Source organism: Anomaloglossus baeobatrachus, chromosome 2 (assembly GCF_048569485.1).
Source record: "Anomaloglossus baeobatrachus isolate aAnoBae1 chromosome 2, aAnoBae1.hap1, whole genome shotgun sequence".
NCBI lineage: Eukaryota > Metazoa > Chordata > Amphibia > Anura > Aromobatidae > Anomaloglossus > Anomaloglossus baeobatrachus.
Genome location: NC_134354.1, coordinates 420,643,000 through 420,665,767, shown reverse-complemented (window position 1 = coordinate 420,665,767; position 22,768 = coordinate 420,643,000). Strand labels below are relative to the sequence as shown.

The 22,768-nt window shown below is 51.5% G+C and overlaps 6 non-coding genes and 4 pseudogenes across 6 annotated transcripts; all 10 read left to right on the top strand.

The window, feature by feature from the left end:
* Positions 1–2,444: 2,444 nt before the first annotated feature.
* Positions 2,445–2,647, top strand: LOC142293122 (U2 spliceosomal RNA; annotated as a pseudogene).
* A 1,114-nt stretch (positions 2,648–3,761) lies between these two features.
* Positions 3,762–3,860, top strand: LOC142292707 (U2 spliceosomal RNA; annotated as a pseudogene).
* An 8,772-nt stretch (positions 3,861–12,632) lies between these two features.
* On the top strand, positions 12,633–12,828 carry LOC142293199 (U2 spliceosomal RNA). Its single transcript, XR_012751184.1, has one exon. It is a non-coding gene; the product is annotated as a U2 spliceosomal RNA (small nuclear RNA).
* A 1,319-nt stretch (positions 12,829–14,147) lies between these two features.
* Positions 14,148–14,333, top strand: LOC142293242 (U2 spliceosomal RNA). Its single transcript, XR_012751219.1, has one exon. It is a non-coding gene; the product is annotated as a U2 spliceosomal RNA (small nuclear RNA).
* A 1,916-nt stretch (positions 14,334–16,249) lies between these two features.
* On the top strand, positions 16,250–16,442 carry LOC142293129 (U2 spliceosomal RNA). The gene has a single exon (XR_012751130.1). It is a non-coding gene; the product is annotated as a U2 spliceosomal RNA (small nuclear RNA).
* A 1,114-nt stretch (positions 16,443–17,556) lies between these two features.
* On the top strand, positions 17,557–17,747 carry LOC142293315 (U2 spliceosomal RNA). Its single transcript, XR_012751282.1, has one exon. It is a non-coding gene; the product is annotated as a U2 spliceosomal RNA (small nuclear RNA).
* A 1,114-nt stretch (positions 17,748–18,861) lies between these two features.
* Positions 18,862–19,003, top strand: LOC142292750 (U2 spliceosomal RNA; annotated as a pseudogene).
* Positions 19,004–19,704: 701 nt separating this feature from the next.
* On the top strand, positions 19,705–19,897 carry LOC142293127 (U2 spliceosomal RNA). The gene has a single exon (XR_012751128.1). It is a non-coding gene; the product is annotated as a U2 spliceosomal RNA (small nuclear RNA).
* A 1,319-nt stretch (positions 19,898–21,216) lies between these two features.
* On the top strand, positions 21,217–21,401 carry LOC142292481 (U2 spliceosomal RNA). The gene has a single exon (XR_012750639.1). It is a non-coding gene; the product is annotated as a U2 spliceosomal RNA (small nuclear RNA).
* Positions 21,402–22,515: 1,114 nt separating this feature from the next.
* Positions 22,516–22,596, top strand: LOC142292708 (U2 spliceosomal RNA; annotated as a pseudogene).
* Positions 22,597–22,768: the final 172 nt, after the last annotated feature.

The window sequence follows — 22,768 nt, the reverse complement described above, 5'->3', positions numbered from 1 at the left end:
CTTCTACAGCGAACTCTACGCCCGCAAGACTACTGACCCCGAGGCCGCCGATAAGTTCCTGTCAGGTATCACTAACCATCTTGACCCTGCAGACGCGGCGGCCATGGATGTTCCTCTGACGGTGGACGAGCTGCTCTCGGCCGCCAAATCCTTTAGTTCTGGCAGGACACCGGGCAGTGACGGCCTCCCAGCAGAGCTCTATGTAGCGCTGGGAGACCTAATCTGTCCGGACCTGTTAGGGCTGTATGAGGAGATGGTGGTGGAGGGCAGAATGCCTCCATCTCTGAGGGAAGGAATGGTCACGATCCTGTACAAGCGTAAAGGAGAGAGGTGCGACCTGAAGAATTGGCGTCCCATCACCCTTCTGAACGTCGACTACAAGATCCTGGCCAAGACGATGGCAACGAGATTGAAGACTGTTATCGGACGGATCATCCACCCGGATCAGACCTGCGGCATCCCCGGACGTCGCATCGCAGACAGCCTGGCTCTCATGCGGGACACGGTCGAGTACATCAAAGCCCGCCGGGTGCACGCAGCCCTGATCTCGTTGGATCAGGAAAAGGCCTTCGACCGTGTTTCCCATGAGTTCCTGGGCAAAGCTCTGCACAGGTTAGGTTTGGGTAACATGTTTTGCTTGTATGTCCAACTAATGTATTTTGATATTCACAGCTCGGTGTTGGTGAACGGCTGGAAGACTGACCCCTTCCCGGTCCTCTCAGGGGTCAGACAAGGCTGTCCTCTGTCACCTCTTCTTTTTGTTTGTGTTATAGAACTCTTTGCAGAGGCTATCCGGCGGAATGGAGAGATCAGAGGGATCACCGCACCAGGACCAGAACGCTTCGAGGTCAAGTGCTCGCTCTACATGGACGACGTGACCGTCTTCTGCGCGGACCGGCGCTCAGTCGACACCCTCGTCCAGACCTGTGAGACCTTCGGACGGGCTTCGGGAGCCAAAGTCAACTGCGGGAAGTCGGAAGCCATGCTCTTCGGGGACTGGCAGCCGGCCTCTTCCGCCCCCTTCCCTTTCAGCATCCAGCCGGATTTCATCAAGGTTCTTGGAGTCTGGTTCGGGAAGGAAGGAGCAGCCCTCAAGTCCTGGGAGGAACGCTTGACCAAGATCACCCAACGGATCGGTCTGTGGAGCCTCAGACGCCTCACCTGTGAGGGCAAAGCACTGGTCCTGCGTAACGAGGTACTGCCCGTGCTGCAGTACACGGCCCAGGCCTGGCCCCCCCTTGCCACCGTGTGCAGGGCCATTACCAGGACGGTGTTTCGTTTTGTCTGGGGATCCAAGATGGACAGAGTAAAGCGGAGCATCATGTACAAGGATCCTCGCAAGGGTGGGAAGGGCGTACCCGATATCCCCACCCTCCTGCGATCCTCCTTCGTATGTGACTGCGTTCGCCGAACTCTGCGAGTCAAGAGAGGTTCCGCGGGTGGGTCCATGTCTCGCTTCTTCCTGCTCCCCCTTTGGAGACGGTTAGGCTGGGACAAGTGGGACAGCTCCTTCCCCTACAACTGGACGGCGCCATGGTTCTACGGAGACGTGGTTCGGTTTGTGAGGGAACACCAACTGGAGGGACTCAAGCCTGATTTGTGGAAGCCAAAGACTATCCACAAACTCATCAGAGCCAAGGACGAAATGGAGAACATTCCAGGACTTCATCACGACACACTGGAGACTGTTTGGACAAACGTGTCATCGGCTGGATTGACCAACGGGCACAAGGACTTGTCATGGATGGCGATACAGGGCGGACTGCCCGTCCGGTCATTCATGCACGCCCGGAACCTGTGCAAAACCCGGTACTGCCCAAGGTGCCCCTTCGTGGAGGAAACATCGCTGCACGCCTTTTGGGACTGCCGTTTCGCACAGCGCCTGTTGGTTGCCCTGGAGGATGACCTGAGGAACTCCGTCCCCAGAGGGAGCCTATCGTACCATTCCGTACTTTATGGACTCTTCCCTGGGACTCACACCGTTGGAGCCATCCAGGAGGCTTGGCGCCTTATGAACTGCTTTAAGGACGCTATTTGGGTCGCCAGGAACCGGCTCATCTTGAAGAGGGAGAGGATGTCTATCCAGGATTGCCGCAGGCTGATCCACAGCCTGCTCAGAGACTATTCCATCATGGACAGTCCGGACGACAGCGCCGAGGAGGAGGTTTAGACCTCTTCCATGCCCCCTCCCTCCTTTTCCCGTTATGTGCGTCTTTCAATAAAGCTTCGGGCCTGTGATTTCCCCACCCTATCCCCCTTTTCCCCTACCCCCATCCCCCAATCGCCGGTTCGTCGTTATTTATTGTCTAACTTTTTCTTTCAGCTTGAGTGTTATGGATAAGCATAGGAGTGTGATGTATAGTTTAGTGCGTCGTACTCTATGGCTATGTAAGAAGGATTGTATAGTTCTGTGTGTACGGGGCTGCGGCACTGTACACGGTTTGTTACCTTTTTGTGAGTAGTGCATGATAATAAAGATGCTGTTAAATCAAAATCTGTTCTTATCAGTTTAATATCTGATACGTCCCCTATCTGGGGACCATATATTAAATGGATTTTTAGAACAGGGAGATGGAAAAAGAGCTTGCTCTGTCCACTCCACGCATTGACCTGGTATTGCAGTACCTCCAGGAACGGTGCACCCCTTCTTAACCCAGTTTCCAAAAGCAGAACTCAATTCACCTGATTCATATTAGCACGATTAACGAATTGAAAGAAAGCAAGCAACTTCATATGCACCTCAATTTGGCCCATTCACTTTTCACTTTTTACTTGCTTTATTCATCCAAATAGCAAACTCATCACCACTCAACTTCACCAACTCTGCTATGTCCCGTGCAGTATCTTGTTCTCAGTCTAATCTAGATCATGTGCAATTGAATGGAATAGATCCCTTTTGGACAAAGTGGAGTCAGCTGCTGCAGTGACCACAGGTGTGTTGCAACCTGCTGCATAGCCTGATACCGCAATATAAGGAACGTCAAATACTAAGAATGGGCGACCTATGAAAGAATTAGTACTTTCATTAAGTATACTAAACCGGCTAATTGGGAATAGACAAACTGTAAAAAGCCCTCTGAGAAAGCCCCCCCTCTAACCTTTGTTAGTACGCTTTTCTGTGGTCTGCCTGTTGATGTATTTTCCGTTTGAACAGTGCACAACATGAAGAGACGGAACACTGGCGGCTTGTCACAATGCCCCCCGATGACATCACAATAGCGCTGCTGCCTAGAAAGACAGCTGCACAGCAGAAATTGCTCTTTGGGTAGGAGGGTGGGCTAGTGGAAGGAGGGGTCAAGCCGTTTTTTTCCCGGGTGGTAGGGGGATCACAGGACAAGGGATGCGGGGGGTGAGAAGGGTTCAGAGGGCAGGGTTTGGGGGCTGGGAAGTGAAGGGAAAAGATTAGGGTTTGGGGATGATGAAAGGGCTTTCTACAGGTAAGGATGGCAAAGGGTGGCAGTGACGGAAAGTCAGGCGACCTGTCCTGTCCGTCTTTTTGTATCATGAATTGGAAAGACTGCAAGGGGCAGGGGAGGTGCTTGTGCCCAAAAGGAGGAGTTATTCAGATTCATTGCAGTGGGCGGCGGCTGCAAAGCGCACCATTCTTCGTGTTTTTGCTGTGCAAAGCAGCCTTTTCAAGGGTTGGCTTGGGTGACAAAATGTCTTCTGTAGGCGTGGGTTTGTCTCCCTCTCACTCTCTCTCCCTAAGATGTGTCCGGCTGAGGCCAGGGTGCCACTCGAGGCCCAAACCAATTCTGGTTATCGCTTCTCGGCCTTTTGGCTAAGATCAAGTGTAGTATCTGTTCTCGGCCTTTTGGCTAAGATCAAGTGTAGTATCTGTGAGGCTCGGCAGATGCAATGCACACTGGAAGGTTGCGCTTGCTAGTGACTCGCCCACCCCAGGGCTATGGGACACCCGGTGCCGGGCCGGACTAGTCCGGTGGTAGTCAGTGGTGGCTGGGCCCGGCTCCGTGGCCCTGGTGGGTGTCAGTTGAATATGTGGCTGATGACTTTAATGTTTGTGTTCGTGACGCCACCTGTGGTATGCGGCTATTAAGCCGCCGCTGCGGTATGAGGCCTCCGGGATAGTGTTATGGCAGCAATGGTGGTACTGCTCCCCACAGGTGGAGCAATGCCCGGGGCACAGTTGGTGTTTGTGGAAGTCTATGGTGCTGCGTGACTAACACGGTGCAGGGCCGACAAGCAATGAAAGAAACAGGCACAAACAGTAGTCTCTTTACCTTCTCCTCTTTTACTCGGCAGAAACTTAGTCCAGGGAGACCGTCACAGATGGTAAAGATGATCCGGCCGGCCTGGAAGTGCCTGGGGTGATCTTTGGCCAGTTGAGTATGAAGCCTACTCCTTAATCTTTCTCTGCTGTTTTAGGACACTGCACTTTGGGTTCGCAATTGCCCTCTTGCTGCTGGGACTTGTTGTTCGTCCCCTTTTCTGTGTGGTAGACTGCGCAGGCCCTCTCTGGTGCTTCTCTGCTGGAGCCCACACCAGGCCCTCGGGATGCAGTTGTACCTTCAGATTGCTTCTGGGACAGGGGGCTTACAGCTCTCCTGCCCTCCGGATTCAGCTACCAGGGATGGATTTTATGCCCTGGCAACTACAGACTCCGATGTCCGAGTCCCTGCTGTGCCTCTCTGCTCCCCTTGCTTCACTGGGCCAAGCTATCCCAGCTCTAGGCCCCAGTTTACAAGGCAGCACTACTCTGCGTCTGCACTCTTTCACTCCTGTCTCCAGACTAACTACCACTTCCTCCTTCCAGCCAGACTTAAGGAATGCTCCCTGAAGTTCCAGGTTCAGAGCTCCCCCTGCTGGCCGGAGGGAGAACTGTGTTGAGTGTTAACTTACTGGCCAATAGATCTCCCAATTACCTCCAGGCTCAGCATTAACCCTTTTGGGAGGGCAATGCTGTTGTGGCGACCAGGTCCTGGGGCACCACACTCCCCCTTAGTTAAATTCAGTACTCCCGGACTGTAGAGACAAACATGACATGTTAGAACATTTCATCCCATTATGGGAGGCGCAATTACTTTAACGTTACAACCTTAAACATTACTATAAGAGTCCAGTGTGGCTCCCTGCCGGGTGTCCATTACACTGCTCCATGGGGGACCCGCCGCGTTCAAACCCCCAACGTAGACTCTGGGCGTGCGTCAGAGCATTGATGACCCCACTCTATGCACGCCGGACGGGTTTTTCTTCAGGGGTGTTGAGCACACTGGTGCTAACTATGAACAATTTAGGTGTTGGCCACCCATAGTCCAGTGGCCCAATTGTCCATTTTCGCAATCAAAGAAAAAGAAAACATTTTGTACACAACATGACAGACATTTTGCATAACTATTTACATCCTAATAAGTACTCTTTCCCTTATACAGTTGACTCCCTATACCTTAGAGGGGGTTGTCCCCGAGTGCTGCGCTGGGACCTACGTAGCTCTGGTGTTTGCCCCTGACTACGTGGTGCGTCTTCTATCTCAGCACTACAGGTGGGCCTAACCCCCATAGGTAAGCGTGATTGTTGCCTTTGTGATCTAAGAGTCGCCAAGGGTATGACAGGTTCACCACTGACAGGGGGTTGATCCTCCTGTTCCACTGCTGGCGTGTCATCTCGTGCTGGAGCGGACGATTCTTTAGGTGGATCCGGAACCTTTTCTGTTTCTGGCTCGACCAACTGCGGAAACGTCAAAACTGGTACCACTATGGCATTGTTTATTCGGGTCCAAGTTTTGGGGAACTTTCCAAGGATGGTTTGAATCATCTCCCCTTCTTTCTCTTGACTTTGGGGACTTCCTTGTACTCCTTCCATTTCTCTTTGGATTCTGCACCGTTCAGGGCACGCTTTCAGGCGGTCTCGGGAAATTGCTTGATAGGTCTTGCCTTCATCTTTGCTTATGAGGCATACCTTACTATTGTCAAAGTTGGAGGGGATAATGGTGTAGGGCTCGTTTTCCCACTGATCATCCAATTTATGCGTCTTCCGCTTCTTCTTGAGGACTTGTTCTCCAGGTGCTAAGGGAGTTGCTGGGGCTGTTTGATTGTAATGCTGTTCTTGTCTCGTTCTTGCTTGAGACAGGCTCCTCTCTACGCACTCCTGGACCTTACGGTACCGCTGCTGCCGTTCTGTATCCCAATCCTCTATTTCTTGAACCGCCTCAGGCGACACAGTCCCCATCTCAAAGTCTACAGGCAACTTGCCTGGTCTGGCTCGCATCAGGTAAGCGGGGCTGCAGTTGGTCGAATTCACTGGGATGTGGTTGTACAGGTCTACCAGATCTGGCAACTTTTCTGGCCATTGGTTCCTTTCCTCCAGCGGTAGGGTCTTCAGCATATCAATAACCACATGGTTCATTTTCTCGCACAGTCCATTGGTTTGGGGGTGGTACGGTGTGGTTCGGATTTTCTTACAACCGTACATGTTACAGAACTCTTGGAACACTTCAGCCTCGAATGCAGGACCCTGATCAGTCAGTACCCTTTCCGGATAGCCGTGAGGTCGACAAAAGGATGCCTGGAACGCTCTAGCTGCTGTCCTGGCTGTCTGGTCCTTCACAGGCACTACTACCAGGAAACGAGAGTAATGGTCCACAATGGTGAGGGCGTACACATAGCCTGACCGGCTTGGTGTTAACTTCACGTGGTCCAGGGCCACCAACTCCAGGGGCTGCTTTGTGACAATTGGCTGTAGGGGAGACCTTTGGCTGGCATCGTCTTTCCGCCTCAGGTTACACGGGCCACAGTCTCGGCACCACTTCTCGATCATCTTTCTCATGTGCACCCAATAGAACCGATCACGGAGTAGGGCCTCCAACTTCTTCCACCCGAAGTGTCCTGCGTTATCATGATACGCTGCTAGGACCATTGGAGCATCTCTCTGCGGAACCACTATCTGCCAGACAAGTTCATTTGTTCGATAGTTGACATATCTCTTGCAGAGCTTGCCTTGGTAGGTGAACAGTCGTCCCCTCTCCTTCCACAGCTGCTGGGCTTCCTCTGGAGCGTCTGGGCCAAGATGGGTCTCAGCTTGCGCTAGCTTCTCTTTGACCAATCGCACGGCCGGGTCACCGTTCTGTGTTTCTTCCCAATTATGGTGGAGTAAGGGGTTGACCGAGACCCCGTGCTGGCTTGAGCGCTTCACTCCCACAGCATGCTCACACTGGGACACACCTTGGTGATGGAAAGCCGGTAACTCTATCTCTTCGAGTTCATCCATGTCTTCTCCAGACTCGGGCAAGTGAGGCATTCTGGACAGCGCATCAGCATTGTTATTCTTCTTGCCAGCCCGATACTTGATGGTAAAGTCAAAGTTAGACAGCCGGGCCATCCATCGCTGTTCCATCGCACCTAACTTGGCTGTTGCCAGGTGTGTCAACGGATTGTTGTCCGTGAAGATGGTGAACTTGGCCGATGCCAGATAGTGCTTGAAGCGTTCAGTCACTGCCCAAACAATAGCGAGGAACTCCAGCTTGAAGGAACTGTAGTTTTCTGGATTCCTTTCTGTGGGCCGAAGCTTCCTACTGGCGTACGCTATCACCCTCTCTCTGCCTCCCTGTACCTGGGACAGAACTGCTCCCAGTCCCACGTTGCTGGCGTCTGTATACAGTACAAACGGTTGGCTGTAGTCAGGGTAGGCCAGAATTTCTTCTCCCGTGAGAGCCCCTTTCAGCCGGACAAAGGATGTTTCCAGTTGGCTGCTCCATTCAAATGGAGGGCTCTGCTTCTTAGCCTGCTTTGGCTGGCCCACCAGGAGATCTTGAAGGGGCGCTGCTATCTTGGTGAAACCATCAATGAACCTTCGGTAGTAGCCCACCAGTCCAAGGAACTGCCGCACCTCCTTCACTGTGGTGGGTCTTGGCCAGTCCTTGATTACAGTGACTTTCTCCGGATCAGGTGCCACACCTTCTGCGCTGACCACATGACCCAGGTACTGTACCTTTGGCTTCAAGAGGTGACATTTGGACGGCTTGATCTTCAGGCCATATTTCGACAAGGATTCAAACACTTCTGCTAAGTGCTTCAGGTGGTCCTCATAAGTCTTGGAGTAGACTATTACGTCATCCAGGTACAACAGCACGGTTTCAAAGTTGTGGTGGCCCAAGCAGCACTCCATCAACCTTTGGAATGTCCCTGGGGCGTTGCAGAGCCCGAATGGCATACAATTGAACTCACAGAGGCCCATTGGTGTCGTGAATGCAGTCTTCTCCTTGTCCGCCTCTGCCACGGGAACCTGCCAATACCCACTGGTGAGATCCAAGGTGGAGAAATAGTTAGCTGACTTTAAGGCTGTTAGTGACTCCTCTATTCTGGGCAGTGGATAAGCATCTTTATGTGTAATGCGGTTAATTTGCCTGTAATCTACACACATTCTCATTGTACCATCTTTTTTCTTTACGAGCACTAGTGGAGCTGCCCAGGGGCTACAACTATCTCTGATAACCCCAGCCTCCTTCATTTCCCGTAACATTTCCTTGGCACACTGATACTGTGCGGGGGGTACAGGGCGGTATCTCTCTTTAATGGGATGATGATCACCCGTGGGGATTTGATGTTTAACCCCTTTCACCTGCCCAAAATCTAGGGGGTGTTTGCTGAAGACCCGCTCGTACTCCTGTACCACCCGGTAAACCCCATGCTTTTGGTGCGAGGGGGTGGAGTCGGTGCCTACATGTAATTTTTGGCACCAGTCTTCCGGCTGCCCCTTGGAGCCATTGTCTTCCGCCTGGTCGGACGGGATCAAGGGTTCCACTGCTTTAATGGTATTGTTACTGACAGTGTACAGTTTTGCTACAGTGGCGTACCGGGGCAATTTGGCCTCCTCCTCCCCACAATTCAGGACACGGACGGGCACTCTCCCCTTGCGGACGTCCGCTACCCCTCTGGCTATCAGGACTCCAGGCCTACTGTCTGAATACACTGGTTCTACCAAGGCATGGTAATCCTGACCCTTGAGGCCTATTGCTGCCCGACACCATATCAACATTTCACTTCTTGGGGGTATTACAATGGGGAGGGGGTCACTTACCCTCACACTGCCAATTTCTCCTCCGGCTAGCTCTACTTGCTGCCTCCTCATCAGGGCTCTGATCTCCCTCTGTAGGACACGCTGCTGCCCGGAGCTGGCAGTTTCAGACGCCTGTTGCAACAAAATTATCACTTCGGCAATACAATTTTCTATCACATTTGTACCAAGGGTTAGCAGTGGGTCAGATTCTTTGCGATCAATATCTACAATTATCATCCCCTGACGTGGCAATTCCACCCGCCCCACTTTAATGGTTACTTCTTTGTACCCAATTTGAGGTAAGGGCTGACCATTACTAGCCACAATCGTTAAATCATCATCTGGGCCATGGTCAATGTCTGAATCAGCCCAATATCTTTTGTACAGTTTGTGGGGGATGGTTGTTACCTGGGACCCCGTATCCAGGAGGGCATTCAAAGGGATCCCATCCAGCACAATGGGAAGGACCGGTCGTCCTCCCACATACTTGCTGCGGCTGGGGTTTGAGCCGGGCTTCCTCACACCTGGGGGTTGGCTCCTGGCCCCAGGCTCAGCCCGTTTAAAGGACAGCGTCGTGCAATGTGGCCCGCCTGGTTGCAGTGGCGGCAGATCGGTTGTCCTGTTGAATCATACCGGTCTGTGTCTCTGCCTCGGGTCGGCGGAATCCTCCTCTGTCGCATCCATGGGACGTCTTCTGGGCTGGAGGCCAACTCGATTTTTGCAGGCGAGGGGGTCATTTGTAGAGACTGCACGGTCTTGGCAAGGGCAGCCACAGTCTTGGTCAGCTCCTGGAACTGCTGTCTGAGCTCTGCAGTGGGATCCTTATCCAGGGACTGCGCCTCAGCCCCTGCAGTGGCTCGTGTTGCAGGCACCACCCCGGGGTACGTGATAGCAAGAGGCCGGAGGGGTACTGGGTCATTCGGTGTAGATTCTCTCAGTACCCTGATGGCCTGGTCCTTAAACTTGGCAAAGTCCAGAGCAGGGTTCTGCAGGACCAGGATACGCAGCTGGGTCCTGTGGGCATCTGACAGGAGCCCCTCTATGAACTGCTCAGTTAGGAGTTTGTCTTCTTCACGTACACTCTCTGGGTCCACCTGTTTAACTGCTTTCAGGGCCTCCTGCAAGTTTAAGGCATAGTCCCTTAGGCTGTCTGTGGCCCGTTGCTTGCACCCAAAGAATCTCATCTTTATCTCTGCTGCGGTGCGGGTGTCAAAAGTACTCTTTAGCTTGGCCAGTATCTGGGCTGCTGTCCCTTTATCTGTATCAGGCCAGGACTTCGCTTCACGCTGGGCTGCGCCGGCTAGCTGTCCCATTACTATGCCCACCTTCTGGCTCTCAGTCAGAGGATACACCCGGAACAAGCTGTGCAGGCTTTCTCTGAAGTCACTCAAGGTATGGGACTCCCCGGAGTACTGCGCCAGCCATTCTGCTCCTGGTATGTACGGCATGGTGATCGGCATTACCGGCGCTACAGTGGGGGCTGGGGCGACGGTGACTGGGACTACTTCGGCCGGTGCTGCGGCGCCCTGGGCGATGGCAGCCACCTGCTCTCCCTCGGAGTCGGACATCTTCCTCCCCCTTAGTGAACCTTACCAGGCTCCGTTCACTTTTCAAATTTTCTTCCGGGTCGCGCGGGGTTAACAGCGCTCTGCTCTGATGGCGCGCTCCCTTCGCGCTCTTTGTCAGGCACGCCCCCCTTCTTCCTGCGCTCAGCGCGGCTAATGGCGGCGGCAATTTACAACCAGTACACAGTCTTTTACACAGTTCTTCAGGCGCACAGTACCCGGTGTGACCGGGCACGAAATCCTGTTCGTGACGCCAAAAGTTGACTCGCCCACCCCAGGGCTATGGGACACCCGGTGCCGGGCCGGACTAGTCCGGTGGTAGTCAGTGGTGGCTGGGCCCGGCTCCGTGGCCCTGGTGGGTGTCAGTTGAATATGTGGCTGATGACTTTAATGTTTGTGTTCGTGACGCCACCTGTGGTATGCGGCTATTAAGCCGCCGCTGCGGTATGAGGCCTCCGGGATAGTGTTATGGCAGCAATGGTGGTACTGCTCCCCACAGGTGGAGCAATGCCCGGGGCACAGTTGGTGTTTGTGGAAGTCTATGGTGCTGCGTGACTAACACGGTGCAGGGCCGACAAGCAATGAAAGAAACAGGCACAAACAGTAGTCTCTTTACCTTCTCCTCTTTTACTCGGCAGAAACTTAGTCCAGGGAGACCGTCACAGATGGTAAAGATGATCCGGCCGGCCTGGAAGTGCCTGGGGTGATCTTTGGCCAGTTGAGTATGAAGCCTACTCCTTAATCTTTCTCTGCTGTTTTAGGACACTGCACTTTGGGTTCGCAATTGCCCTCTTGCTGCTGGGACTTGTTGTTCGTCCCCTTTTCTGTGTGGTAGACTGCGCAGGCCCTCTCTGGTGCTTCTCTGCTGGAGCCCACACCAGGCCCTCGGGATGCAGTTGTACCTTCAGATTGCTTCTGGGACAGGGGGCTTACAGCTCTCCTGCCCTCCGGATTCAGCTACCAGGGATGGATTTTATGCCCTGGCAACTACAGACTCCGATGTCCGAGTCCCTGCTGTGCCTCTCTGCTCCCCTTGCTTCACTGGGCCAAGCTATCCCAGCTCTAGGCCCCAGTTTACAAGGCAGCACTACTCTGCGTCTGCACTCTTTCACTCCTGTCTCCAGACTAACTACCACTTCCTCCTTCCAGCCAGACTTAAGGAATGCTCCCTGAAGTTCCAGGTTCAGAGCTCCCCCTGCTGGCCGGAGGGAGAACTGTGTTGAGTGTTAACTTACTGGCCAATAGATCTCCCAATTACCTCCAGGCTCAGCATTAACCCTTTTGGGAGGGCAATGCTGTTGTGGCGACCAGGTCCTGGGGCGCCACACTAGTACTCTTGATGTATAGTATATTCATCTAGAGGAAAACATGGCCCTACCAGGATCGAGGCTATTAGACTGAGTAAGTGTGGGGGCTATGGTGCAATGTGCCCCAGGACTGACGACCCTGGAGTGAGTCTGAGCTTGCTGGCTTGGGACCCCGGCGAGCCTTGGGCTCTGTAGCACACCGTACCTTGCCCTTTCATACTTTCTGAGCATATTGCTCTATCCCGGCCTTCTGGCTAGGAAGGGAAATTTTTATAATCATGGTCGGAGGTCCGTTCAGCTTTGGGCTGAGAAACCAACACCCGGTTGGAGGTCCGGGTCAGCTTCGGCTGAGAAACCAACACCCGGTTGGAGGTCTGGGTCAGCTTCGGCTGAGAAACCAACACCCGGTTGGAGGTCCGGGTCAGCTTCGGCTGAGAAACCAACACCCGGTTGGAGGTCCGGTTAGCCTTGGGCTGAGAAACCAACACCGGTTGACGGTCCGGGCAGTTTTCGGCTGCGAAACCAACAACTAGTAGCTCTCTACTCCACTTGGGTAAGATGCCTGGGTGGACGCTGGGAGCAACGACAAGGCTCAACCAGGCTTCGGCTTGGGGGAGCACCGAAGATCCCTGACCCTTGCTGTGGCCTTCTGGCTCGGAGGGACGGGGTTGATTTTTGGGGACCCTCTCCTCACGGAGGGGTCCACACGAATCCTAGCCTTTGCACTGTTTTTGGTGTGACTTCGGTCATGCATTTTTTGCGGTGCTTTGGAAAGCTTCATTAAATCAAAATCTGTTCTTATCAGTTTAATATCTGATACGTCCCCTATCTGGGGACCATATATTAAATGGATTTTTAGAACAGGGAGATGGAAAAAGAGCTTGCTCTGTCCACTCCACGCATTGACCTGGTATTGCAGTACCTCCAGGAACGGTGCACCCCTTCTTAACCCAGTTTCCAAAAGCAGAACTCAATTCACCTGATTCATATTAGCACGATTAACGAATTGAAAGAAAGCAAGCAACTTCATATGCACCTCAATTTGGCCCATTCACTTTTCACTTTTTACTTGCTTTGTTCATCCAAATAGCAAACTCATCACCACTCAACTTCACCAACTCTGCTATGTCCCGTGCAGTATCTTGTTCTCAGTCTAATCTAGATCATGTGCAATTGAATGGAATAGATCCCTTTTGGACAAAGTGGAGTCAGCTGCTGCAGTGACCACAGGTGTGTTGCAACCTGCTGCATAGCCTGATACCGCAATATAAGGAACGTCAAATACTAAGAATGGGCGACCTATGAAAGAATTAGTACTTTCATTAAGTATACTAAACCGGCTAATTGGGAATAGACAAACTGTAAAAAGCCCTCTGAGAAAGCCCCCCCTCTAACCTTTGTTAGTACGCTTTTCTGTGGTCTGCCTGTTGATGTATTTTCCGTTTGAACAGTGCACAACATGAAGAGACGGAACACTGGCGGCTTGTCACAATGCCCCCCGATGACATCACAATAGCGCTGCTGCCTAGAAAGACAGCTGCACAGCAGAAATTGCTCTTTGGGTAGGAGGGTGGGCTAGTGGAAGGAGGGGTCAAGCCGTTTTTTTCCCGGGTGGTAGGGGGATCACAGGACAAGGGATGCGGGGGGTGAGAAGGGTTCAGAGGGCAGGGTTTGGGGGCTGGGAAGTGAAGGGAAAAGATTAGGGTTTGGGGATGATGAAAGGGCTTTCTACAGGTAAGGATGGCAAAGGGTGGCAGTGACGGAAAGTCAGGCGACCTGTCCTGTCCGTCTTTTTGTATCATGAATTGGAAAGACTGCAAGGGGCAGGGGAGGTGCTTGTGCCCAAAAGGAGGAGTTATTCAGATTCATTGCAGTGGGCGGCGGCTGCAAAGCGCACCATTCTTCGTGTTTTTGCTGTGCAAAGCAGCCTTTTCAAGGGTTGGCTTGGGTGACAAAATGTCTTCTGTAGGCGTGGGTTTGTCTCCCTCTCACTCTCTCTCCCTAAGATGTGTCCGGCTGAGGCCAGGGTGCCACTCGAGGCCCAAACCAATTCTGGTTATCGCTTCTCGGCCTTTTGGCTAAGATCAAGTGTAGTCCCTTCATTGGGTTTGCCTTGGTCTTGGCTGGGAGGGGCCCGGGCTTGCACAACCGCCGGCCTCGGGGATTGTTGCGCCTTTTGGTGCTTACGTCCCCTTATGGCTGGTGGTTCCTGGGCTCGGGAGGCGATCACCTGCGGCACTGCGCTTTTGTGTGGTGGCCGATGACCGTTTTCTGAAATTTGCGGATGGAATCTAAATCTGTTCTTATCAGTTTAATATCTGATACGTCCCCTATCTGGGGACCATATATTAAATGGATTTTTAGAACAGGGAGATGGAAAAAGAGCTTGCTCTGTCCACTCCACGCATTGACCTGGTATTGCAGTACCTCCAGGAACGGTGCACCCCTTCTTAACCCAGTTTCCAAAAGCAGAACTCAATTCACCTGATTCATATTAGCACGATTAACGAATTGAAAGAAAGCAAGCAACTTCATATGCACCTCAATTTGGCCCATTCACTTTTCACTTTTTACTTGCTTTATTCATCCAAATAGCAAACTCATCACCACTCAACTTCACCAACTCTGCTATGTCCCGTGCAGTATCTTGTTCTCAGTCTAATCTAGATCATGTGCAATTGAATGGAATAGATCCCTTTTGGACAAAGTGGAGTCAGCTGCTGCAGTGACCACAGGTGTGTTGCAACCTGCTGCATAGCCTGATACCGCAATATAAGGAACGTCAAATACTAAGAATGGGCGACCTATGAAAGAATTAGTACTTTCATTAAGTATACTAAACCGGCTAATTGGGAATAGACAAACTGTAAAAAGCCCTCTGAGAAAGCCCCCCCTCTAACCTTTGTTAGTACGCTTTTCTGTGGTCTGCCTGTTGATGTATTTTCCGTTTGAACAGTGCACAACATGAAGAGACGGAACACTGGCGGCTTGTCACAATGCCCCCCGATGACATCACAATAGCGCTGCTGCCTAGAAAGACAGCTGCACAGCAGAAATTGCTCTTTGGGTAGGAGGGTGGGCTAGTGGAAGGAGGGGTCAAGCCGTTTTTTTCCCGGGTGGTAGGGGGATCACAGGACAAGGGATGCGGGGGGTGAGAAGGGTTCAGAGGGCAGGGTTTGGGGGCTGGGAAGTGAAGGGAAAAGATTAGGGTTTGGGGATGATGAAAGGGCTTTCTACAGGTAAGGATGGCAAAGGGTGGCAGTGACGGAAAGTCAGGCGACCTGTCCTGTCCGTCTTTTTGTATCATGAATTGGAAAGACTGCAAGGGGCAGGGGAGGTGCTTGTGCCCAAAAGGAGGAGTTATTCAGATTCATTGCAGTGGGCGGCGGCTGCAAAGCGCACCATTCTTCGTGTTTTTGCTGTGCAAAGCAGCCTTTTCAAGGGTTGGCTTGGGTGACAAAATGTCTTCTGTAGGCGTGGGTTTGTCTCCCTCTCACTCTCTCTCCCTAAGATGTGTCCGGCTGAGGCCAGGGTGCCACTCGAGGCCCAAACCAATTCTGGTTATCGCTTCTCGGCCTTTTGGCTAAGATCAAGTGTAGTGTTGTTCGAAGAGGTGGTTTAAGCTCCAGGCCACCTTAGTACAATGATACAATGCACACTGGAAGGTTGCGCTTGCTAGTACTCTGGGTGGATAGTATATTCATCTAGAGGAAAACATGGCCCTACCAGGATCGAGGCTATTAGACTGAGTAAGGGTGGGGGGCTATGGTACAACGTGCCCCAGGACTGACGACCCTGGAGTGAGTCTGAGCTTGCTGGCTTGGGACCCCGGCAAGCCTTGGGCTCTGTAGCACACCGTACCTTGCCTTTTCATACTTTTTGAGCATATTACCCTATCCCGGCCTTCTGGCTAGGAAGGGAAATTTTTATAATCCCGGTCGGAGGTCTGGTCAGCTTTGGGCTGAGAAACTAACACCCGGTTGGAGGTCTGGGTCAGCTTCGGCTGAGAAACCAACACCCGGTTGGAGGTCTGGGTCAGCTTTGGCTGAGAAACCAACACCCGGTTGGAGGTCCGGTTAGCCTTGGGCTGAGAAACCAACACCGGTTGACGGTCCGGGCAGTTTCGGCTGCGAAACCAACAACTAGTAGCTCTCTACTCCACTTGGGTAAGATGCCTGGGTGGACGCTGGGAGCAACGACAAGGCTCAACCAGGCTTCGGCTTGGGAGAGCACCGAAGATCCCTGACCCTTGCTGTGGCCTTCTGGCTCGGAGGGACGGGGTTGATTTTTGGGGACCCTCTCCTCACGGTGGGGTCCACACGAATCCTAGCCTTTGCACTGTTTTTGGTGTGACTTCGGTCATGCATTTTTTGTGGTGCTTTGGAAAGCTTCATTAAATCAAAAATCTGTTCTTATCAGTTTAATATCTGATACGTCCCCTATCTGGGGACCATATATTAAATGGATTTTTAGAACAGGGAGATGGAAAAAGAGCTTGCTCTGTCCACTCCACGCATTGACCTGGTATTGCAGTACCTCCAGGAACGGTGCACCCCTTCTTAACCCAGTTTCCAAAAGCAGAACTCAATTCACCTGATTCATATTAGCACGATTAACGAATTGAAAGAAAGCAAGCAACTTCATATGCACCTCAATTTGGCCCATTCACTTTTCACTTTTTACTTGCTTTATTCATCCAAATAGCAAACTCATCACCACTCAACTTCACCAACTCTGCTATGTCCCGTGCAGTATCTTGTTCTCAGTCTAATCTAGATCATGTGCAATTGAATGGAATAGATCCCTTTTGGACAAAGTGGAGTCAGCTGCTGCAGTGACCACAGGTGTGTTGCAACCTGCTGCATAGCCTGATACCGCAATATAAGGAACGTCAAATACTAAGAATGGGCGACCTATGAAAGAATTAGTACTTTCATTAAGTATACTAAACCGGCTAATTGGGAATAGACAAACTGTAAAAAGCCCTCTGAGAAAGCCCCCCCTCTAACCTTTGTTAGTACGCTTTTCTGTGGTCTGCCTGTTGATGTATTTTCCGTTTGAACAGTGCACAACATGAAGAGACGGAACACTGGCGGCTTGTCACAATGCCCCCCGATGACATCACAATAGCGCTGCTGCCTAGAAAGACAGCTGCACAGCAGAAATTGCTCTTTGGGTAGGAGGGTGGGCTAGTGGAAGGAGGGGTCAAGCCGTTTTTTTCCCGGGTGGTAGGGGGATCACAGGACAAGGGATGCGGGGGGTGAGAAGGGTTCAGAGGGCAGGGTTTGGGGGCTGGGAAGTGAAGGGAAAAGATTAGGGTTTGGGGATGATGAAAGGGCTTTCTACAGGTAAGGATGGCAAAGGGTGGCAGTGACGGAAAGTCAGGCGACCTGTCCTGTCCGTCTTTTTGTATCATGAATTGGAAAGACTGCAAGGGGCAGGGGAGGTGCTTGTGCCCAAAAGGAGGAGTTATTCAGATTCATTGCAGTGGGCGGCGGCTGCAAAGCGCACCATTCTTCGTGTTTTTGCTGTGCAAAGCAGCCTTTTCAAGGGTTGGCTTGGGTGACAAAATGTCTTCTGTAGGCGTGGGTTTGTCTCCCTCTCACTCTCTCTCCCTAAGATGTGTCCGGCTGAGGCCAGGGTGCCACTCGAGGCCCAAACCAATTCTGGTTATCGCTTCTCGGCCTTTTGGCTAAGATCAAGTGTAGTATCTGTTCTTATCAGTTTAATATCTGATACGTCCCCTATCTGGGGACCATATATTAAATGGATTTTTAGAACAGGGAGATGGAAAAAGAGCTTGCTCTGTCCACTCCACGCATTGACCTGGTATTGCAGTACCTCCAGGAACGGTGCACCCCTTCTTAACCCAGTTTCCAAAAGCAGAACTCAATTCACCTGATTCATATTAGCACGATTAACGAATTGAAAGAAAGCAAGCAACTTCATATGCACCTCAATTTGGCCCATTCACTTTTCACTTTTTACTTGCTTTATTCATCCAAATAGCAAACTCATCACCACTCAACTTCACCAACTCTGCTATGTCCCGTGCAGTATCTTGTTCTCAGTCTAATCTAGATCATGTGCAATTGAATGGAATAGATCCCTTTTGGACAAAGTGGAGTCAGCTGCTGCAGTGACCACAGGTGTGTTGCAACCTGCTGCATAGCCTGATACCGCAATATAAGGAACGTCAAATACTAAGAATGGGCGACCTATGAAAGAATTAGTACTTTCATTAAGTATACTAAACCGGCTAATTGGGAATAGACAAACTGTAAAAAGCCCTCTGAGAAAGCCCCCCCTCTAACCTTTGTTAGTACGCTTTTCTGTGGTCTGCCTGTTGATGTATTTTCCGTTTGAACAGTGCACAACATGAAGAGACGGAACACTGGCGGCTTGTCACAATGCCCCCCGATGACATCACAATAGCGCTGCTGCCTAGAAAGACAGCTGCACAGCAGAAATTGCTCTTTGGGTAGGAGGGTGGGCTAGTGGAAGGAGGGGTCAAGCCGTTTTTTTCCCGGGTGGTAGGGGGATCACAGGACAAGGGATGCGGGGGGTGAGAAGGGTTCAGAGGGCAGGGTTTGGGGGCTGGGAAGTGAAGGGAAAAGATTAGGGTTTGGGGATGATGAAAGGGCTTTCTACAGGTAAGGATGGCAAAGGGTGGCAGTGACGGAAAGTCAGGCGACCTGTCCTGTCCGTCTTTTTGTATCATGAATTGGAAAGACTGCAAGGGGCAGGGGAGGTGCTTGTGCCCAAAAGGAGGAGTTATTCAGATTCATTGCAGTGGGCGGCGGCTGCAAAGCGCACCATTCTTCGTGTTTTTGCTGTGCAAAGCAGCCTTTTCAAGGGTTGGCTTGGGTGACAAAATGTCTTCTGTAGGCGTGGGTTTGTCTCCCTCTCACTCTCTCTCCCTAAGATGTGTCCGGCTGAGGCCAGGGTGCCACTCGAGGCCCAAACCAATTCTGGTTATCGCTTCTCGGCCTTTTGGCTAAGATCAAGTGTAGTATCGTTCGAAAAGGTGGTTTAAGGCTCCGGCCACCTTAGTACAATGATGCAATGCACACTGGAAGGTTGCGCTTGTTAGTACTTTGGGAGGATAGTATATCCATCTAGAGGAAACCATGGCCCTACCAGGATCGAGGCTATTAGACTGAGTAAGTGTGGGGGCTATGGTGCAATGTGCCCCAGGATTGACGACCCTGGAGTGAGTCTGAGCTTGCTGGCTTTGGACCCCGGCAAGCCTTGGGCTCTGTAGCACACCGTACCTTGCCCTTTCATACTTTCTGAGCATATTGCTCTATCCCGGCCTTCTGGCTAGGAAGGGAAATTTTTATAATCATGGTCGGAGGTCCGTTCAGCTTTGGGCTGAGAAACCAACACCCGGTTGGAGGTCCGGGTCAGCTTCGGCTGAGAAACCAACACCCGGTTGGAGGTCCGGGTCAGCTTCGGCTGAGAAACCAACACCCGGTTGGAGGTCCGGGTCAGCTTCGGCTGAGAAACCAACACCCGGTTGGAGGTCCGGTTAGCCTTGGGCTGAGAAACCAACACCGGTTGACGGTCCGGGCAGTTTCGGCTGCGAAACCAACAACTAGTAGCTCTCTACTCCACTTGGGTAAGATGCCTGGGTGGACGCTGGGAGCAACGACAAGGCTCAACCAGGCTTCGGCTTGGGGGAGCACCGAAGATCCCTGACCCTTGCTGTGGCCTTCTGGCTCGGAGGGACGGGGTTGATTTTTGGGGACCCTCTCCTCACGGAGGGGTCCACACGAATCCTAGCCTTTGCACTGTTTTTGGTGTGACTTCGGTCATGCATTTTTTGTGGTGCTTTGGAAAGCTTCATTAAATCAAAAATCTGTTCTTATCAGTTTAATATCTGATACGTCCCCTATCTGGGGACCATATATTAAATGGATTTTTAGAACAGGGAGATGGAAAAAGAGCTTGCTCTGTCCACTCCACGCATTGACCTGGTATTGCAGTACCTCCAGGAACGGTGCACCCCTTCTTAACCCAGTTTCCAAAAGCAGAACTCAATTCACCTGATTCATATTAGCACGATTAACGAATTGAAAGAAAGCAAGCAACTTCATATGCACCTCAATTTGGCCCATTCACTTTTCACTTTTTACTTGCTTTATTCATCCAAATAGCAAACTCATCACCACTCAACTTCACCAACTCTGCTATGTCCCGTGCAGTATCTTGTTCTCAGTCTAATCTAGATCATGTGCAATTGAATGGAATAGATCCCTTTTGGACAAAGTGGAGTCAGCTGCTGCAGTGACCACAGGTGTGTTGCAACCTGCTGCATAGCCTGATACCGCAATATAAGGAACGTCAAATACTAAGAATGGGCGACCTATGAAAGAATTAGTACTTTCATTAAGTATACTAAACCGGCTAATTGGGAATAGACAAACTGTAAAAAGCCCTCTGAGAAAGCCCCCCCTCTAACCTTTGTTAGTACGCTTTTCTGTGGTCTGCCTGTTGATGTATTTTCCGTTTGAACAGTGCACAACATGAAGAGACGGAACACTGGCGGCTTGTCACAATGCCCCCCGATGACATCACAATAGCGCTGCTGCCTAGAAAGACAGCTGCACAGCAGAAATTGCTCTTTGGGTAGGAGGGTGGGCTAGTGGAAGGAGGGGTCAAGCCGTTTTTTTCCCGGGTGGTAGGGGGATCACAGGACAAGGGATGCGGGGGGTGAGAAGGGTTCAGAGGGCAGGGTTTGGGGGCTGGGAAGTGAAGGGAAAAGATTAGGGTTTGGGGATGATGAAAGGGCTTTCTACAGGTAAGGATGGCAAAGGGTGGCAGTGACGGAAAGTCAGGCGACCTGTCCTGTCCGTCTTTTTGTATCATGAATTGGAAAGACTGCAAGGGGCAGGGGAGGTGCTTGTGCCCAAAAGGAGGAGTTATTCAGATTCATTGCAGTGGGCGGCGGCTGCAAAGCGCACCATTCTTCGTGTTTTTGCTGTGCAAAGCAGCCTTTTCAAGGGTTGGCTTGGGTGACAAAATGTCTTCTGTAGGCGTGGGTTTGTCTCCCTCTCACTCTCTCTCCCTAAGATGTGTCCGGCTGAGGCCAGGGTGCCACTCAAGGCCCAAACCAATTCTGGTTATCGCTTCTCGGCCTTTTGGCTAAGATCAAGTGTAGTCCCTTCATTGGGTTTGCCTTGGTCTTGGCTGGGAGGGGCCCGGGCTTGCACAACCGCCGGCCTCGGGGATTGTTGCGCCTTTTGGTGCTTACGTGTCCTTATGGCTGGTGGTTCCTGGGCTCGGGAGGCGATCACCTGCGGCACTGCGCTTTTGTGTGGTGGCCGATGACCGTTTTCTGAAATTTGCGGATGTAATCTCATCTGTTCTTATCAGTTTAATATCTGATACGTCCCCTATCTGGGGACCATATATTAAATGGATTTTTAGAACAGGGAGATGGAAAAAGAGCTTGCTCTGTCCACTCCACGCATTGACCTGGTATTGCAGTACCTCCAGGAACGGTGCACCCCTTCTTAACCCAGTTTCCAAAAGCAGAACTCAATTCACCTGATTCATATTAGCACGATTAACGAATTGAAAGAAAGCAAGCAACTTCATATGCACCTCAATTTGGCCCATTCACTTTTCACTTTTTACTTGCTTTATTCATCCAAATAGCAAACTCATCACCACTCAACTTCACCAACTCTGCTATGTCCCGTGCAGTATCTTGTTCTCAGTCTAATCTAGATCATGTGCAATTGAATGGAATAGATCCCTTTTGGACAAAGTGGAGTCAGCTGCTGCAGTGACCACAGGTGTGTTGCAACCTGCTGCATAGCCTGATACCGCAATATAAGGAACGTCAAATACTAAGAATGGGCGACCTATGAAAGAATTAGTACTTTCATTAAGTATACTAAACCGGCTAATTGGGAATAGACAAACTGTAAAAAGCCCTCTGAGAAAGCCCCCCCTCTAACCTTTGTTAGTACGCTTTTCTGTGGTCTGCCTGTTGATGTATTTTCCGTTTGAACAGTGCACAACATGAAGAGACGGAACACTGGCGGCTTGTCACAATGCCCCCCGATGACATCACAATAGCGCTGCTGCCTAGAAAGACAGCTGCACAGCAGAAATTGCTCTTTGGGTAGGAGGGTGGGCTAGTGGAAGGAGGGGTCAAGCCGTTTTTTTCCCGGGTGGTAGGGGGATCACAGGACAAGGGATGCGGGGGGTGAGAAGGGTTCAGAGGGCAGGGTTTGGGGGCTGGGAAGTGAAGGGAAAAGATTAGGGTTTGGGGATGATGAAAGGGCTTTCTACAGGTAAGGATGGCAAAGGGTGGCAGTGACGGAAAGTCAGGCGACCTGTCCTGTCCGTCTTTTTGTATCATGAATTGGAAAGACTGCAAGGGGCAGGGGAGGTGCTTGTGCCCAAAAGGAGGAGTTATTCAGATTCATTGCAGTGGGCGGCGGCTGCAAAGCGCACCATTCTTCGTGTTTTTGCTGTGCAAAGCAGCCTTTTCAAGGGTTGGCTTGGGTGACAAAATGTCTTCTGTAGGCGTGGGTTTGTCTCCCTCTCACTCTCTCTCCCTAAGATGTGTCCGGCTGAGGCCAGGGTGCCACTCGAGGCCCAAACCAATTCTGGTTATCGCTTCTCGGCCTTTTGGCTAAGATCAAGTGTAGTATCTGTTCCGGACGACAGCGCCGAGGAGGAGGTTTAGACCTCTTCCATGCCCCCTCCCTCCTTTTCCCGTTATGTGCGTCTTTCAATAAAGCTTCGGGCCTGTGATTTCCCCACCCTATCCCCCTTTTCCCCTACCCCCATCCCCCAATCGCCGGTTCGTCGTTATTTATTGTCTAACTTTTTCTTTCAGCTTGAGTGTTATGGATAAGCATAGGA